Raw genomic sequence first — 19178 nt, 5'->3', positions numbered from 1 at the left:
CTGGGGGCTTACATCTGTAATTCTAAGCCAGCCTGGGCAGACTGGTACAGGAGACTCTCGCACTTGAGCCACAGCACTCTACTTCAGACATCATGCAGATTCATTAAGAGTCTCACACACTTTCCTGCCCGGACTTTAAATCATGATCCTCGGATCTCAGCCTCCTGAGTAGCTAGGATGACAGATGTGAGCCCCTGTCACCCAGCTTTTATATCCATAAAAAAAGATGGCACGGGAGCTAGTGAAGTGGAGGGGGGATAAGAATGATTAAAAAAAGGGGGTGAAACAGATCAAGACGTGTTGCACTCACCAACTTAGGTTTGTTGATTTGAGACCTTTGTACAAACTACTAATATTTTTTTTAAAAAAAAAGGGGGAAAAAGCTGACCTCCATATCTCTTTATATAACCATGCATCACAGGGGCTGGGAGTATGGCCTAGTGGTAGAGTGCTTGCCTAGCATGCACAAAGCCCTGGGTTCGATTCCCTGGTACCACATCCACAGAAAAAGCCAAAAGGGGTGCTGTGACTCAAGTGATAGAGTGTTAGCCTTGAGAAATCTCCAGGACAGTTCCCAGGCCCTGAGCTCAAACCCAGGACTGGCATGATGATGATGATGATGATGATGATGATGATGATGATGATGATAATAATAATAAGAATGCATTGGAAGTTGGGAGCTTTCATTCTAGTCTCAGCTGGGCCACCAGCTCACTCTGTGACTCTGGGTGACTACCTGGTCTTGCATGTCATCTCTTTGGCTCTGACCCAAGTCCTCCCCTCTCAAGAACAATGAGAGCCTACGTGTGAGATAACGGATGGGAATGTTGTTCCCACACTCCAAAGTGCTGAGCCAATATCAGTTAGTTTGAGCAAATCACATCACGGGCGTTGACACCGCCTGGGGTTGTGTGTGTGCAAAGTGGAGTGGGAACTCAGTTCTGAAGCACGCACACGGAGGAAAACCAGTTGGCATTCCTCCAGTGGATGGAATTGCTAACCCGGCAAAGCCTGGAGGGGGAGAAGGGAGAAGTTAGTGAATTAGTTTAGGAAGAGGGGATATAGGAGCTCCCATGTTTCAACACGGTTTCTGGGTCCATTGGGTTGGTAGGGACCCAGAAAACATCATAAGATCTGATGATCTGAGATGCTGAATTGTGGGGTTTCCCTCCCCACACCTCCCCACATCTGATGAGACTGCCAGACAGAGCCATTCCCTGCCTCCCTCCCTCCTCCTCCTCCTCCTCCTCCTCCTGCTCCTTCTCCTCCTCCTCCTCCTCCTCCCAAGACTAATTATTATCAAACTTCTCTGTCATTGCTTTGTAACGGTCCACAGCCTAACTAATTTAAAAATGCAAATGAATGCTAAATTACAGTCTGGGTTTGCGGAGAGCTTTGTCTCCCTGCCTATAGGACCCATCCAGAAAGAGATAGTAGGCAGTGTTATTTCTGTGGCTGGAAATCAATTTTAGGCAATCCTCTAAGGGGAGAGGGTGGTGGTGGTGACTGGATGGCGAGCCTGTGGCATCACTGCCGATGGCACAGGAAGCCCTGCTGTTGGTGGATTTCAGCCGCGGTGGGGACCATCCATCTCAGGCCTGTCTCTGCCTCCCTCCACAGTGACAGTAAGATCCTCCCCCCTGCCCATCTGTCAGCCCTGCCATAGGCCTGGCGGCGGTGAGCTGACTTCTCCTGGTTGGGTGGCTCTGCCTTACCCATGCCCCCTCCTTGCTGTGAGCCTTGAGGCTGAGAGCTGATTGGCTCCTGAGATGAGGCTGAGAAACACAGCTATGGCTGACATCTTTAAAGCAGCATCCTTCCCAGGGCCTAAGGATGGGTTAAAATACAGATTCCCAGGCTCTGTCTTCAGCCACACGGAACTGGAAATCTCCAGACACTCATTCCAGAAATTTTGTTTCTGAATGATGGAAGAGATGATGTTGGTCAAGATGCATTGTGTTCATAGGCAAAGTCCTTTGTAATGCTAGTTCATTAAAAAAAATAATAAAGAGGGGCCAGGAATGTGGCCTAGTGGTAGAGTGCTTGCCTAGCATGCATGAAGCCCTGGGATCAATTCCTTGGTACCACATACACAGAAAAAGCTGGAAATGGAGCTGTGGCTCAAGTGGTAGAGCTCTAGCCTTGCAAAAGCCCAAGCACAATGCCCAGGCCCTGAATTCAAGCCATAAGACTGGCAGAAAAAAAATAATAAAGAAATGTGTTCCATTACGTTATACCACTTATTTATTTGGTGTTGGTCCCCAGGCTTGAACTCAGGCCCTTGGCACTGTCCTGAGCTTTTGTAGCTAGTGCTTAAGCTTATTGACAAGAAGAGTCTTGTGGACATTTCCTGTCTGGGCTGGCTTCAAACCGTGATCCTCAGCTCTCAGCCTTCTGAGCTGCCAGGCAGGAGCCATCAGTACCCAGCAGAAATACAGTATTTAAAACCCTGCTCATCTCATACATAGTGAAGTTAGAGAATTCCTGTCTTGAATGGTGAATGGATGGATGGGGTATTGATTCTGAAAAACCATTACAGCCTTGTGCTTTTCCATTTGAGCGACACTGTCAAGTGACCCATTGGGGGTGGTTTTGTCCCTTGGGCTGGGTCGAAGGCCGCCATTTTGTTTGGAAGCTGTCTGATGGATTCTAGCCCTTGTTCAAGTTGGAGAAGTTTTTTGTTCGTTTTGCTTTTTTACACTTGGAAAGAATGAGGCTGCAGGAATTCTTGAGAGCAATCGAATTTTAGGAAGGAAGTGAGTAGCTCAGGTAATGCTTTTTGGTGCTCCTTGCACTTTAGCCTACTATTTATTTATTTATTTATTTAGTACTGGTCCCCATGCTAGAACTCAGGGCATGGATGTTAGCCCATAGTTTTGGGTTTGTTTTTTTTTTGTGTGTGTGCTTTTGCTCAGTGCTAGTGTTCTATCACTTGAGTCACTTCTCCACTTCTGGCTTTTTTTTTTTAATTGATGAATTGGAAGTAAGATTCTTGCAGACTTTCCTGCTCAAGCTATCTTGGAACTCCAGTCCTCACATTTCAGCCTCGTGAGTAGCTAGGATTACAGATGTGAGCCTCGAGCACCCAGCTTAAGCCTTCTTGATTTTTCACAAACATAGGCAGTAGGTTAGAATGGCAAGACAATGGACGAACAATCTATCTTCAGTGGATTAAACGTGTCACCTCTGCCAATGGACAAACTCAGGATTGCATCAGGGATACCATGTAAGGGATAGTTGTTCCCCTGCCTAATTTCTCTCTTGCTCACTTTCTCTCCAATGTCAGGTTGTAGCAAAGGAAGGTTCCTGAGGTCTGAATGAATTCCTAAGTAGACAAAAAGTAGGACTGGAGTCATTATGTATTTTCAGCCAGATGCAAAACAGCTGGAAAGTGTAAAGCAAAACAAATAAACCAAAAAAACCCCCCAAATCAATCCTTTTGTCTTTAATTCTGGGTTTTATTCCTTAAGGAAACTCCTGCAAAATCCCAGAAGGTTCTAGAAGGGAGGCAGGGAGATTTCCTGCCAGCTGTGTCATGCACCCAGGGGTTTAGCTAGTATAAACTTGTCCCCGGAGACACAGGCTTGCTGCTGGCTTGGGACTGTGGCAGTGGGCCAATGGCTGAGTTTAAATAGAATCTTCTTTGCAAATTGACAGAGCAATGAAATTACCACACGGCTGGATTTCGCTTTCCAAATACAAGACAGATTTTTAAGTACATTATCCTCGTGTAATTGAAAGTCAGGAGCACGGGAGATGATGCGCTTTCACGTCTACACCATTGGCTGGGGGGTCTAGATACTCTCTGTCACGGCAGGGAGACCCGGGAGAAGAAGAATGCCAGGAAGAATGGAAGGCTGGCAACACATCAGGGTGCCAAATCCATGAGAAGCAGGACTCCTAGAGGAACCGTTCAATACCACTGAAGTCTCAGGTCTCCTCCAGGGATGTGAACGGAGCATCCAGATTTCAATGACGTGTCTGCTGCTCCTGGTTCTTTTCCAATGATAAGCCTTTTCCTTTTTCCTTTACTCTTTCCTTCCTTCCTTCCTTCTTTCCTTCCTTCCTTCCTTCCTTCCTTCCTTCCTTCCTTCCTTCCTTCCTTCCTTCCTTCCTTCCTTCCTCCCTCTCTTCCTTTCTGTCGCTCTTCCTTTGTCTTTCTTCCCTTGTCTTTTTCTTTCCTTCCGTCCGTCCATCTGTCTGTCTGTCTGTCTCGATTTCTTCCCTTCTGTCTCTCTTTCTTTCCCCAGGGCTAACCACACAGCAGAGTGTGTATACTCTGCCCTCCACAGACAGGTTATGCTGATGGATGATTGGTGACTTATTTTTTTTCAGGTGTTGGCTCTTGGTGAACTGAGTATTACAGAATATGATCAAGTGACACTGGTGGCTTTTGTGATGTCGTTGTTTTCTGAGGTTTACAACATCCCTGCTGTGGAAGTCAAGGCTGCTTTGGATGTGTTTGAACTTCCTTGTCATTTCTCTCTTGGGTTGTAAAGAGTGTGCCTTAGTGGCCTGGTTTAATGAATCAGATGACTCTGGAGGTCAGGCGTGTGTGTGTGTGTGTGTGTGTGTGTGTGTGTGTGTGTGTGTGTGTGTGTGTGATCAGGGAACACTGTATAGCCATACCGTGACTATGACAGGATGAAGCTTTTCACTGCTAAATGCCTGTACTTTAGAAGATTCATCCAAGCACAGCTTAAGACTCTCCTCCTTACTGTCAGAGATTGGGGCTCATAGCCCAACCCAGCTGAGAAAACTCAGAACATGTCCTCTTCACTTGAGGATGAAAAAGCACTGGGGACAAAGCCTGGCTTTGGGCCTTGTTCTGAGCGCTGCTTATTGGAGTGACTTTGTGTCTTAATTTATTCCACTATGCATAAGATTCCAGAGCTGGGGGCCCATGGCTCACCCCTGTAATCCTAGTTACTCAGGAGGCTGAGATTTGAGGATCCAGGCTTAAAACCAATCCGGACAGGAAAGTCCATGAGATGCATATCTCTAACTAACCACCAGAAAACTAGAACTGGACTGTGGCTTAAAGTGGGAGAGTGTTATCCATGAGCTGAAGAGCCCAGGGACAGTGCCCAGGCCCTGAATTCAAGCCCTGAAATAATAATAATAATAATTAATAATAATATTTCAGTGCGGTAGTGTAAGACTTAGGCTTGATCTCTGACTTTAACATGAATTGGATAAGACCTGTTTCTTCTTGGACCTCAGTTTCCTAATCAAAGGTGAGGGGTGGTGTGTGTGTGTGTGTGTGTGTGTGTGTGTGTGTGTGTGTGTGTGTGTATGTGTACTGGGGCTTGAACTCAGGGCTTGGGCACTGTCCCTGAGCACTTCAGCTCAAGGCTAGCACTTTACCACTTTGAGCCACAGTGCTTCATTGGAGATAAGAGTCTCAGGAATTTTCCTGCCTGGGCTGGTTTTGAACTGAGAGCCTCACATTTCAGGATCTGAGCTGGGAATGCTCAGCTAGGATTATGGTTGTGAGCTACCCCAGTGCCCAAGTTCTGAGGTGTCCTTTAGGCAAATCTGAAGGGACATCTGCCATCTCTGATTATCTGAGGTAGCAGCTAAGGGCAGGGAAAATGACGACACAGGGAACAGCTAAGTGGAACTACCCAAGTTTCCCGAAGAGGTGACCCCCCCAAATGGTTTCTTTTATTTGGAATTTCCTCATATTCCACCATCCATGTTTCATAATTTTCTCCTGAATTATTCAGCTGCAACTTAATAACCTTAAATTTTATGGGATTGTAGTTTTTTTTTTATGGAGAAAAACATTGCCAACCTGGGATCCAGCTGTGAGGAGAAAATGCTGACATTGTCGATTTATTTTCCCCATGCAATGGAATCTAGAATATTAATAAAAGCAAATTAAAAAAAACAAAAAAGAAGAGGAAAAAATCATGATGTTGGCTCTTTCTAAAATATTTCATCTCAAGCCTGTGTTTGCAATATTTTACCGTCTATCACTAAGAAGCTGAGCTGGCTTTTTGGTAGAGGGTACTACTTTCTTACCTACCAAGATTAATTCTCATTTTATTCTGTGTCCATTGATGAGTTGTGGAGCTTTTGTGGTGCTAAGGAGTATTATAAAGTCATGAAAGAGCAACACTTATAAACAGCAGTGTGACTCAAGGCTATCATTTAATTGATGCACATACTTAGCAATCTAGTGAAGAGTTCTCAGCTTTGGATTCCTTATTATGAATGAAGCAGCTTTGGTTAGAACAAGACATTATGCAAACCAGCAACCAGTCCAGCCAGCTAGGTACAGAAACATCCTAGCTGCTCAGGTGGCTGAGATCTGAGGATCATAGTTCAAAGCCAACCCAGAAAGCAAAGTCTGTGAGACTCTCATCTCCCATGAGCCATCAAAATAAAGTCATAAATTAAGCTGTGGCTGTAGTAGCCTAAAGTGAAAAAGCTCAGGAATAGGCCATGAGTTCAAGTCCCAGGGCTAGCACCAAAAGTAACTAAATAAAACGCTGAGCTCTGTGGAAGGATGACGAGAAAAATTCAGAGGAAAAGCTGGTCATTTTAGAAAGTTGCCAGTAAAATTCACTCATTACTTGGGAGTGAGGAGACCACAACAAAAAAAGATCACCTGGCTCTTTTTCTAGTGCTAGGTAAGATCTTTTCATGAATGGCTATTAAAACCCTTTTATTGAATCAGGAAACATGAGTGGAGGTGTGGTTCAAGTGGTAGGGTGCCAAACTTGATCCAAATAAAAGCAAGCAAGAGCACAAGGCCCTGAGTTCAAGTCTTAGGACAGTGTGTGTGTGGGGGGGCAGTTCTGGAACTTGAACTCAGGGCCTGAGAACTGTCCCTGAGCTGTTTTGCTCAAGGCTACCACTTGAGCCACTGTACCACTTCTGGATTTTTTTTTTCTGAGCAGTTTATTGGAGATAAGAATCACATATCCTGCTTCAGCTGGCTTTGAACTGAGATCCTCAGATTTCAGTCTCCTGAGTACTAGGATGGCAGGCATGAGTCACCAGCACCCAGCAATATTCTCATTTTGTCTGTCTGTCTGTCTGTCTGTCTGTCTGTCTGTCTGTCTGTCTGTCTCTCTCAATGCACCCATTTTCCAGATGAGAAACTGAGACTTGGTGAAGAGCATAGATTTGACCAAGATGTCCTAGTAAGTTAATGGCAGACACTGGAATTCAAAGCCAAATTGCCTGCTTCCTATTACTGAGCAGAATGTGCCAGAAATATACAACCAGTCTGGGGGCTTTTTCCCTAGAGGGCAGAGGTCTGAGCAGGTGCTGGACAGGCAGGGACAGGAGAGCAAAGCTGAGGGTTTGCTGTAGGCGAAGGAACCTGACAGTGATAAACAAGGGGTGGTGTGTGGGGGGGTGTTGAATGGAGTGTGCCTTGCATGCATAGATCTGAGCCATGCAATTAAAACAGGAGCTCGAAGCCTGCAAGTACCTCCTGTTCTTCTTGACTTGCAATAACATTTTATTAAAACTCTCCAGGTCCTGATTAATTTTCCTGGCTGCTTTCTTGATGATAGCTGTTCCTGGCCATAAGATCAGGACAAATGGGATTCGAGCAGTTGGTGCTCGACACATCAGGCCTGAATGGCTCTCTGGCTCTGCCTAATGAAGCTTTAGGGAATCTCAAGTTCTTTGCTTATGTATTTATTTAGTTTTGGATGGATGGATGACGGGAAGGAACACTTGCCAGTGTGTGAAAGACAGTCATTAACAAGAACTTGTCCTTTAGGGCTTTGTCTATATGCCTGTGCATTTAGTTACTAGCTGGTCTATCTGTTAATGAAGAGAAAGAGGGGGTCTCACATTCATTCATTCATCCTTTTTCTTATTTACCTATTCATAATCTGCTTTCTTATTTTCTTGCTCATTTTTAAAAAAAATATGTTTCTGGTTGTACAAAAGGGCTACAACTCAATGTGTGAGTTTTGGAAGGCTATGTTTTGAGTTTGCAGCTGGTAAGATATCATTACAGTATCCAGATGACCCTGTACTGGAATTAGGATCCTGAACTGATAGGTGATTATAAACTCAGTGGATGGAAAGGATGCATGGAAAGTGGAGTCAGAGGAATAGAAATTGATGTGAGGGAATTATTATTATTATTATTATTATTATTGCCAGTCCTGGCCCTTGAACTCTAGCCCTTGATGCTGATTGTTGAGCTCCTTTTGTTCAAGGCTATCCCTCTATCATTTGAGCTACAGCATCACGTCTGGATTTTTCTGTCATTAATTGGAGGTAAGATTTTCCTGCCTGGGCTGGCTTTGAACCAAGATCCTTAGATCTCAGTCCCCTGAGTAGCTAGTGTGACAGGCGTGAACCACCAGTACACCCAGCTTTAGGGAAGCACATTCCTTGGAACTGGTTTGTAAATTCTCCTAGTCCCGCCAATGTGTACTTGAAATTCTAGAGCTAATTATGTTGATTCTTTAGCAGATAATGGGGGTGGTACAGGGTGACTGGGCTATGTCAGTTAATGAGGAGGTGGAGACAGGCAAGCCCTAGAGGACTGGAAAATTATTGTGGAGAGAAAATGGAGTAGCAGCAGGAAAGAAGATGAAGAGATGAGCCTCTGGGGGCTAAATCAAAGATGGATAACTTAAATGCAAGGCAGGGATTTTAGCCCAGGGACAAGAGTGGGCTTTCTAGAGTGAAATACTCCCCTAAAATATATGCAATCATCTCACACACATAAATATAATATATAATGTGTATATATCATATATACAAGATTTCAATGTTATGATATAACATAAGTAATATAACACAGGCAATACTTTAATATTTAATATATGTTATATATAGTATATATATATATAACATAAGTATATCCTAACTACTCAGGAGGCTGACATCTGAGAACCACATCTCAAAGCTAAGCAGGAAAGTCCAGGAGACTGTTCTCTCTCATTAATTACAGAAAAAGCCACAAGTGGCGCTGTAGCGCAAGTAGTAGAGAGCTAGACGAGCAAAAGGAGACCAGAAACAGGCCCTGAGTTGAAGGCCCAGGACTAGCAAAATATTAAAAAAAAATCAAAATAAATGAAAGTCGGTGCTGGTGACTCACACCTGTAATCCTAGCTATCCAGGAGGCTGAGATCTGAGGATCGAAGTTCAGTTATCCTAGACAGGAAAATCCCTGAGACTCTTCTCTCCAGTGAACCACCAGAAAACTGCAAATGGAGCTGTGGCTCAAAGTGGTAAAGCGCTAGCCTTGATCGACAGAGCTCAGGGATGGTGCCCAGGCCCTGTGTTTAAGCTCCAGGACCAACCAAATAAAATAAAATGAAACTAGCCTTCCAGACCAGTAACTCTGAGCTGGATTTCTGAGACCTGAAGCCCATTCAATAAGAAATGCATTCTCTCCCACTTTCCCTCCTCATTTGTCTCCCTTTCTCCACAAAGTCTCACTCCTTTTCTTGCAGGTACCCATATCCTGGTATTTATTTTGATGGGGTTTGACTTCATCTCTCTGAAGAATTATACTCTATGAGCTCTCCATAGAGTCTCTTGTAATTCACATCTGTGTAGTTACAGATTTATAGGCATATTCTAGCTACCACTGGAATGTGGAAATCATGCAATCTGAGTTTGGTCACAAATTCATCATATCTGCTACCAAAATGAAGAAAAATGGGAAGGTAGAAATGTGTGTGTGGGGGGGGGGGTTGGGAATGTTGCAGGGATAACACAGATCAAGATGCATTGTGTGCATAAACTGCTCTGTTAGATGGCCCCAAAATAAATAAATAAATTCAATTTGTATCCTGCAAAATTAAGAACTGTGAGGGGAGGAGCGAGTCAGAATATTAAAAAGCGGCGATGTGGATCAAGATGTGTAGTATTGACAAACTGCTTTGTTGGATGGCAGCTACTTAAAGATAATAAAAGTATCACAAAGAAGGAAGGAAAGAAAGAAAATGATTTCAAATGGTAACCACTTAGTTCCAAGCATCCTGACAGCTTTCTGTGGCTCTCTGCTGCCCCCTCGTGGTCAGTGGTTCCAAGTGCCTGCAGTCTTGGTTTCTTCAGAGCTGTTGTATGAGCGGCCAGCCCTGCAGTTCTATTGTTTTAGTTCCTTGTCAATATATTTAGCAGTATTGAATCAGAAAAAAAAAAATATATATATATATGACAAGAATCTACAATTCTGGCCAGGGTCCAGTGCCTGTTGCTCATGGTTTTATGGATCCCCCAAATATTCCTGAATCCAAAGTCTGTGAGACTCTTCAATGAACCACCAGAAAACCACAAGTGTCATTATGGCTCAAGTAGTAGAACATTAGCCTTGAGCTGAAGAGCTCAGGGACAGTGCCCAGGCCCAAAGTGCAAGCCCCATGACCAAAAATAAAATGCAAATAGATTTATGAATCCATCTCACTCACTATTGGAGAAAGATACTTACTCTCCCCCAAGACAGGTGTCTGTGAGAATACCTCCAAGAACTTGAGAAGTCTGTTCCAAAATTTGTGCAAAATGACACTTCTTTTGATCCAGAAGGTGCATTACCTCTTCGAATTTACCTTCAGAAAAATCCTCAGAGAAAGATTATGGCTCCAGAACATCCATTGTAGTGATGCTTGTTTGTTTGTTTTTAAAGAATCACAGACATGGTGGAATGAATCCCATTTCTAACAAAAAGAAACAGTTCCACTGTGTTATACTTTTGTCTAAAAGAGTGATTCAAATCCATAAAATAATGAAGTGCTTAATAGCATGAGAAAATATCCTACTTATGCAGTGATGAGAAAAAGCCAGTTGCCTAACATTTTAAATAATACTGTTCATAGGCATGCGTATGTATGTCTGTGAGTGTGTGTATGTGTGCGTGACATAAGATTTGTATTATTTATTGCTCTGAGTGGTCACATCACCAGGCTGTGTCTTAGCCTATATGGGGTTCTGAACAACTTTGGCTATCAGGATAAGAAGGCTGCAGAAAGGGCATGGCTTCTGTGACAGCCCAGATGGAATATATTCAGTCTGACTTTACATGAGACACAATGGCCTCATGTGCTTGACTGATCTGTGTACTGCCTTGTCCCAGCAGTTTGCATTCTATGAATTTCTGAACATGGTAGCTTGGGTCTACTCGAAAGCTGTGATTTCCTCACTGCTGAGCTCATCAGGTAGAGATCGGCTTCCCCAAGATCAAATTACACCATGTCGGCAATGAATTGACCATGAAAATTAATTTCTGTCTTGTGTTTCGGGTGTGTGTGTGTGTGTGTGTGTGTGTTGGAACTCAAAGATCATCAACTGGTCTGAGAAGACACAAAAGAAATCCTCACTTTGGATTACAGGAAAATACAACATCACCCCTGGAACCCTGACTCCATGAGTTTCTCTATTCCAGATGGTTGCTATTTCCTGTTCGTAGGCCAGGCAGATCATCTGACTTCACTTCCTTTTGAGATTACGTTGTCCCCAGAGCCTTCCAGGGCCCTTCCCACCAGTATACCCCAGAACTGTAGGACGAGGGAACATTCTAGAATTTACACTTTGCAGAAAAGAGAAGGGGAGACAATCCATCTTTAGGATCTCCTCTCCCCAATATGGAGAATCTGTTTACATTGCCTTCCTATACATGTATGTTTATAATTTAGATCTAATTTCCACAACTAAGAAAGAAACATGGGCTTTTTTTGAATCTCACTTACTTCACTTAACCTAATTTTTCCCAGGTTCATCCATTTATATGTCAAGGATATATTATCTTTTTTCTGATGGAGGGGCCAAATTCTACTGTCTATTGTTTTCGTGATCCATTCATCTGCCCTAGGGCATTCTGGGCTATTTCCATCACTTGGCTGTGGAGAACAATGCAGCAGTGAACATGGTTGTGCAAGTGTCTTTATTGTATTCAGATCTGGAACCTTTGGTGATCTTTGGATAAATGCCCAAGAGTGGTATGACTGGATGACAGGGTAGTTCTATCTTCAGCTTTTGGAGGATTCTTTATATTGTCTTCCATAGTTATTGTATTAGTCTGCTTTCCCAATAACAGTGTCATTGGGTTCATTTTTCCCACATCCTGGTCAGCATTCATTGGTTGTGTAGTGATGGCCATTCCAACTGAGGTGAGATGAAGTAGCAACTTCTTTTTAGTAGCTGTTGTTGTTTTTTTAATCTTTTCACTCCCCTTGACTGTTGGGTAGGAATCCTTACTTGTCTGGGTTATATTTAGGGTTGAGTTCAATCTCTCTTGCTCATTATAATGAGTAAAGTCTTTCTCATCATTTTTAATAAGCAGCCAGTGCAAGAATGTTTTTTCTTTCTTCTTTTATGCCATTATGAATTGACAGCTCCAGTAGATTTTTTTTAAAAAATGACAGGGAAGCACATAAGATTAATTTCTAAGACATTCTTTCAATTTGAGCCAGAGTATGTTTGTATTCAGGCTGTCTCCTTTTTTTTTTTTAAATCTGTGTGCATGTGCCATTACCTCGGGTACATTTTCTGTCAAGCGTTGGTATGCATGTAAGGAATACAAATTAATTTTATAGTGAATAAAATTTGAAAGAAAAAAAAACCCTACTAATGAAATCTTCTTATTAAAGAGGAGTTCAAAGACCAGTATAACATATTGTGTTTGTTTAAGCTTCATTTTTCTGAATGATTTTGGGTGCAAGTGCTGTTCATTTATGCCAAGGCAAAGGTATGTAGGAGAACCTGTGAGCTTCCAGAGGAGAAAGAAGTCTACTCTAAACTCAATCTGCCAGGTATTGTTTGATCCTGGACTAAGACTCCTCACCTGTGCAAGAGGCAATCGCTTGGTCTGAGTTTCTGTCTTCTAATATTAAGAAACAAATCCCAGGGACTTAATTTCCCAGATGACACAGGATTTGAGGATAATTAATATGCTTACCTGCTCTTAACAATCCAGGCTTCTTTTTATTTTCATTGACTTCATAACTCTCATAATATTGATTCATCTTTTCTGTAACATGAATCCATATCCGTGTGTGTAATGAAATCCCTCGCAACTGATGATAAAATCTTAGCTGCCTTATTTAATTAAGAAAACGAATAATAATTTTTAAAGGCCTGACAAATTTCCTAATGTGGAAATTTTGCACTCTAAAAAAGTAACACCACGAGGCACAGTGGCTCATATCTGTAGTCCTAGCTGTGATCTGAGGATCAAGGTTCAAAGCCAGACCAGGCAGGAAAAGTCCATGAGACTCAGATCTCCAGTGAACCAGCAGAAAACCAGAAGTGGAGCTATGGTTCAAAGTGGTAGAGCACTAACCTTGAGCAGAAGAGCTCAGAGACAGTGCCTACAAGCCTGTGACTAAAAAAAAATCCATAAAACAAAACATAACAGTGATATTGATTTTCATGATTAATAAATACTGTTCCTGATTATCATTCATTGTGGAAATTTCTAAGTGTGGGATCTTGCCCTTAGAGCTTGATGGGTAATATATTAACTTGTTTAAAACTCACATAGACAGCTTTCTAGTGCTCATGTTCTTTGTTTTGTAGACATGGAATCTGGACCCCAGAAAGATGAGGTGACCTGCCCAAGGTCACACAGCGGATTACTGTCACAGCCAGGATTTGAACCCAGGCATCTGGGTTCTCCTGTCTGCCCTCGGATCTGGAAATGAAGGGAAGACGGTCGAGCCAAAGGAATGCATCAGGCTGGTTAAGCCAAACCGACTCCCCCTGTAGCAACTCTGTAAGAGAACCTGGGCTTCAGATAGAACAGGGCAAGCAAATCAATCACCGGAGAAACAGGTCTCTAGGTTCCCTGGCTTTCTAGCTTGGTCTCTTTGTAACTAGTTCTAAGCATCTTGAGTTCAGATAGGTCCACTCTCTCCCAATCTCCCCACCTCTGTTTGCTCCTGTTGCTGTGGAGAGTAGGTGGCTGTATCCCAGCCCCTCAGAGCTTTGGATTGGCCAGGATACCTGCCTACCTCAAAGCTCAAGTGGTCTCCTCCCCTCCCATCAGATCACCCAGCCCTGGACTCAACCCAGCTATCTGTAGGTGTCTTAAAGCAAACTGCAATACTTCCTGTTGTCTGTCTCAGAGTCTGTAGCTGGGTGTTTTAGTTTCCCAAATGTCACCCGAGATCCAGCTTTATTCTCTGAACTGGTAAGAAGACGATGGGTGTGTCAACCGTTCTCTCACTGTCTGTCTCTCTGTGTCTGTCTGTCTGTCTCTCTGTGAAGCTGAGGCATTCCGCTCAATTATAAAGGATTAATAGAACATCAGGCTGTATGCTAAGTCTTCAGCATTTACAAAGGAAAAATAAAAGTGGAATTATCTTAGGATAGTCTGGCTATTGAGGAAATATTCAAATAAGGATTTATCGGAAGCTGGTGGAGATTGTAATTTAAAAAATATTTACTCGCAAGTTATTCTTATCTATTCATTGGGTGGCTTTTTTGGCCTGTTGTTATTTCTTGTTTTTCTTTTTTGTTGTTGTTGTTGTTTTGTTTTTTTAAAGAGGAAATGCCTTCTTTTTCAAATAGTAGTATTTATTTATTTATTTACTGGTTTGGCCTATCATTCAAACTCCAGGGCGTGTGTGTGTGTGTGTGTGTGTGTGTGTGTGTGTGTGTGTGTGTATTATATATTACAATGATTTTATTTCACTGGCAGTGCTATGGTGTAAGCATAAACAATAGTTTTTACTCTATTTGAAGGTTAAAGCCCCCAAGCTTTAACACTATGTAGAAAATATATTTTTCAAAGTAGAACAACTATGTATGTGTTTCTAGAGTAGATTCTGGGACAAATATTGGCATGATAATGTTACATATGTGAAAATGGAGCCAGGTAAGCTGAGGGCAGGAGGTGGGTTGAGAGAGATGGGGAGAAAGATGGAGCCATTTATCAAGAGGCATGGTACTCATAAAATATGTAGAACTAAAAATCCCTTCATAAACTACTTAATGGTAGTAAAAATCTTAAATTATAAGTTTAAAAAGAGCAAATGTATGTTCCATTTAGTGATCTGTAGGGGGGTAGATTGGACGTCTTTCTATGTCTGATTGGCAGAGTGTTAATTATCTTTTCTTATTTGTCCATACCAGAGTTTGAACTCAGGCCTTTGCACTTGCTTAGTTGAAGCTCTTCCATTTGAACCACACCTCCATTGTTGACTTTTGCTGATTCATAGGAGATGGAATCTTTCAAACATTTTCCCCTGGTCCAACATCAGACCTAGAGCCTCAGATCTCCGCTTCCTGAGTGAGTAACTAGGATGAAAAGCATGACTTCTCAGACCAGCTAGGTTCTATCATCTTAAACTTCCCTATAATGGTTTAATAATGTATTTGCTCATGTTAAAAAAATAAAGACGTCTCCAGCCAAGCAGACAGAGATGGAGAATATTGTCATTTTTTGAAATCAGGCTCCTGTGGGATATTTAAAAACAGCCGTATAGAGAAGATAAGTAGATGTGCTAATGTTTCCTATCCTGATATTAATGAATAACATCCAAGAATCATTCTTGTGCTCTATGTTGGTTATAAAATGTTGATGAAGCTTTCAGGACACAATTAGCATGCGTCAGAAACTATTTTATCTAATAACTCTAGGTCAAAAAGAGGGCTCATGGATTATTTTATGGTGTCCATGTGTTGCTCACAACTTCAAGTGATCTCTAATCCACTGAGAATGTATTTTCAAAACAAATCACATGTATTACAAAAAGATGGCAGAATGCCAGCTTGTGGCTAGCTTCTGTTGTGTTGATAAACTGACTCGAGGGACTTCAAAGCCCTGATTTAGAGTGTTTGTTAATTTCCATAGTATAACTATTTCCAGTGAGACTGATTGCAGGCTATCCTTCAACAAGTTTGCCAAGTTCCTGTAATAGTAAGCTTCTTTTGCCAACCAATCTGAGACCCCTACAATGTAACTGCTGAATAGCTCCTAGCTATATATCCTCGAGTCAGGACATTTTTGTCATCTTAAGATGCCTTTATTTGATTAGAACTCAGCCATTAAGAGAATACCTTTAGGCTAAGCTCTGGTGATCTCACAGCTGTAATCCTAGCTACTCAGGAAGCTGAGATTTGAGGATCACAGTTCAAAGCCAGCCCCAGGCAGCCAAGTTTGTGCGACTTTTATCTTCAGTAAACTTAGAAAAATAGCTGGAAGTAAAGCTGTGGTTCCAGTGATAGAGCTCTAGCCTTGAACAAAAGAAGCTTGGGGATAGTGCCGAGGGCCTGAGCTCCAGAACCAACACAAGAAGGAAGGAAGGAAGGAGTCAATGAGTTAATGGTAACTTTCTGATTATTTTTGTTTTTGCTTTTTAAATGATATTGGGGTTGAACCTACAACTTTGCATTTGAGAGACAGACACTCTACCACTTGAGCTACACCCTGTCTCTTTTGTTTTAGCTCCTTTTCAGATAGGTGCTCATGTTTTTGCCTGGTGCTAGCCTCGGAGAGCCATTCTAAGTACAGCCTCAAGTGTGGCTGGGACCACAGCCATGAAGCCACCATCTCTGGCTTGTTGTGTGTGACTAGAGTTCTCTTTAATGTTTTGATCCAGGCTAGCCTATAGCTAAGATTCTCTTGATCTCTGCCTCTGTGACAGTTGGAATTACAGGCATAAGCCACTGGCTCAGCCTCTGATAGAAGTTTTTAAGTGAGTGAAACAAAAGAAACAAACTAAAGTTTTAGTAACTCCCTTTTCTCGGCACCTGGTGACAGCAGTGGTACTTTATTCCTGTCATTGAAGTTGATGGTAAGAACAATACACCTGCCACATTCTCGTTTCAAGGAACGTCTATAACCACAGTGAAAGTCACAAAGTAAACTCATTTGTACCCATTCCTGAGATTTCTTTTCTGGCATGGTTGAGAGTTTTCAGCTTAATCTGCAGACAAGAAGAGAATTACGCTCACCGATGTAAACTATCATATCACGGGAGGATTCTGAATCATTAAAGGTAGGTTGTAATTAGCCAAGAGGTTTTGAACATTCCATTACTTTGAATCCATGACTACGAAAGGCCACAGTAAATTTGTAAATGATAATGTTGGGTCCCCATACTGCAGTTGATCAATAGGATAGCTCATTCAATTCAAGAAGCGGAGGATAATCAGAGATCAAATGTTAGACTCTTCATGTTTCAGCCTCAGGAACTCCATTCTGGAACCTCAGACACAGCAGGCATGTTCTTGTATCTCCAACTACTTAGAAAACCCGATGGAGGTCAGAAATCCCTAATAGAAGAATAATATTACTCTTTGTTTGGCTCTTAGGATGATTCTATTTGGAATCGTTATTTGGCTCGGTGTGATAGCATTGGAAAGCCAGGTCACTTTCCATTTATTTATTGAACAGTTCCCATTGAGACAGATACATTTGCAGAGTTCTGGTCACAGAGAATAAAAGTAAACACAAAACACTTCATTCTTTGGACAAATGTACATGCTGGAAAAGCAAAAATGGAAGTCACTGACAGAAAGCAAAGTTAAACAAGAACGGAAGAGAGATTCACTGATGGAGAAGCCAGATAAGACAGCTATTTGGATAAGTCAAGCAGGCTTTCTGGGGACAATCCCACATTAATTTGAAAATTGAAGGGCAGGTGATACATATATATATATATATATGTGTGTGTGTGTATTATAGTTATATACAACTATATGAACAGATAGAAATTAGAAATAAAAGAAGACAAGTGGAGTGCCAAGATGTGCCCATGGTAAAAGACATGTGTCATATTTTCACAAGAAAAGGGAGCCATGAGCTGGGCGTATGGTAGGGCATACCTATAATATCAGCACTTGTGAAGCTGAAGCAGAAGTATTCAGGGTTCAGCTCCCAGCTGCATTACAGGGAAAGCCTTCATTGAGAAGGAAAATCAAGGAAGGAAAGAAAAAGGAGAAATGAAGAAAAAGAAAAAGGGAAAAGAAGGGAGGCAGGGAGGCAGGAAAGTAGGGAGGGAGGAAAGAAAAGACCAAGTAACCTAGTTTAAATACAGCACACATTACTTGGGATTATTTCATAGAAGTTAAGTCAGGAAGTCAGTTTTGCTCATATTACATACGTGAAGGAGATTGCATGCGTGCTGGGAGATCGCTCATCAAAGTAATGGGTTTTTAGGCCAGTAGTTGACATTACTCTTGCCTTTGTCCCAAGAGGAAGAGACCACATTTCTGCTTCCTTGTATGAGAGAAGCCATTTAGAAATTCAAATCAGAATACAGTTCAGGAAGTGACAAACTGTGTTATTGTTGTTGTTGTGTGCGTGTGTGTGTGTGTGTGTGTGTGTGTGTGTGTGTGTAATGTGTGTCTCTTTCTGTCAAAGCCACCAGGCTTTGTGCCTCTTCCCATTGTCTTCTAAGTTGATCTTGAACCTGATCCCATTCCTGGTGAGGAATAACTGGCTGTGATTTTGAAAGGAGTTCAGAGCACTAAGATGCTTTCCTGACTTACGTTCAAAGTCCCAGGCTTCAGGACTGAAAGGAGTCGTGTTATTAAAATAAAGTTACTAGGACTAAATGACATCCTAAGATAACAAGGGAAGCCTGGAGTTAGTGGTTTCTTGCCTGTCATCCTAACTACCCAGGAAGCTGAGATCTGAGGTTCATGGCTCAAACTAATTAAAGCAGGAGTGCGCTCTGTATCTCTAATGAGATAAAGAGATAAAGAGTCTCAAATGGAGCTGTGGCTAGCCTTGAGCAGATGAGCTCAGGGACGGGCCCTAGGCCCTGAGTTCAAGCCCTAGGGCTGGCACCAAAATAATAACATCAATAACAATAATAATTAGAAATATATACACATGAGTTCTAATACTAATACCAATAACAGTAATAATAATTAGAAACATATACCTACGAGTTCTAAGAGCACTGCATCTCACAAATTGCTCACATCACACAAGGAGAGGAAGATTCTAGGCTGACCCTTCCTCTAATGTTGAGTTCTAGACATATCACCCCCAAGAATCTAAGCCTTTTCTTTTTTTTTTTTTTGCCAGTCCTGGGCTTGAGCTCAGGGCCTGAGCACTGTCCTTGGACTTTCTCAAGGCTAGAGCTCTACCACTTGACCCTCAGCACCACTTCCGGCTTTTTGCTATGTATGTGGGGTACTGAGGAATTGAACCCGGGTCTTCGTGCATGCTAGGCAAGCACTTTAACCACTAGGCCAAACTCCCGGCCCTGAATCTAAGCCTTTTCAAGGTGGCACCT

At 42.3% G+C, this 19178-nt stretch overlaps 1 long non-coding RNA gene across 1 annotated transcript in view; it reads left to right on the top strand.

The window, feature by feature from the left end:
• Nucleotides 1-15332, top strand: part of LOC150044812 (uncharacterized) — a 39239-nt gene extending 23907 nt beyond the window's left edge. The window contains exons 4-5 of the long non-coding RNA XR_016533049.1: nt 13504-13699; nt 15061-15332. This is a non-coding gene — a long non-coding RNA (uncharacterized LOC150044812). The remainder of the gene's footprint in view (nt 1-13503; nt 13700-15060) is intronic.
• Nucleotides 15333-19178: the final 3846 nt, after the last annotated feature.

The sequence above is a fragment of the Megascapheus bottae genome, chromosome 29 (genome assembly GCF_031878675.1).
Source record: "Megascapheus bottae isolate mThoBot1 chromosome 29, mThoBot2.hap1, whole genome shotgun sequence".
NCBI classification, from domain to species: Eukaryota; Metazoa; Chordata; class Mammalia; order Rodentia; family Geomyidae; genus Megascapheus; species Megascapheus bottae.
The sequence above is the reverse complement of the archived record's forward strand: the minus strand, read 5'-3'. Positions and strand labels throughout refer to the sequence as shown.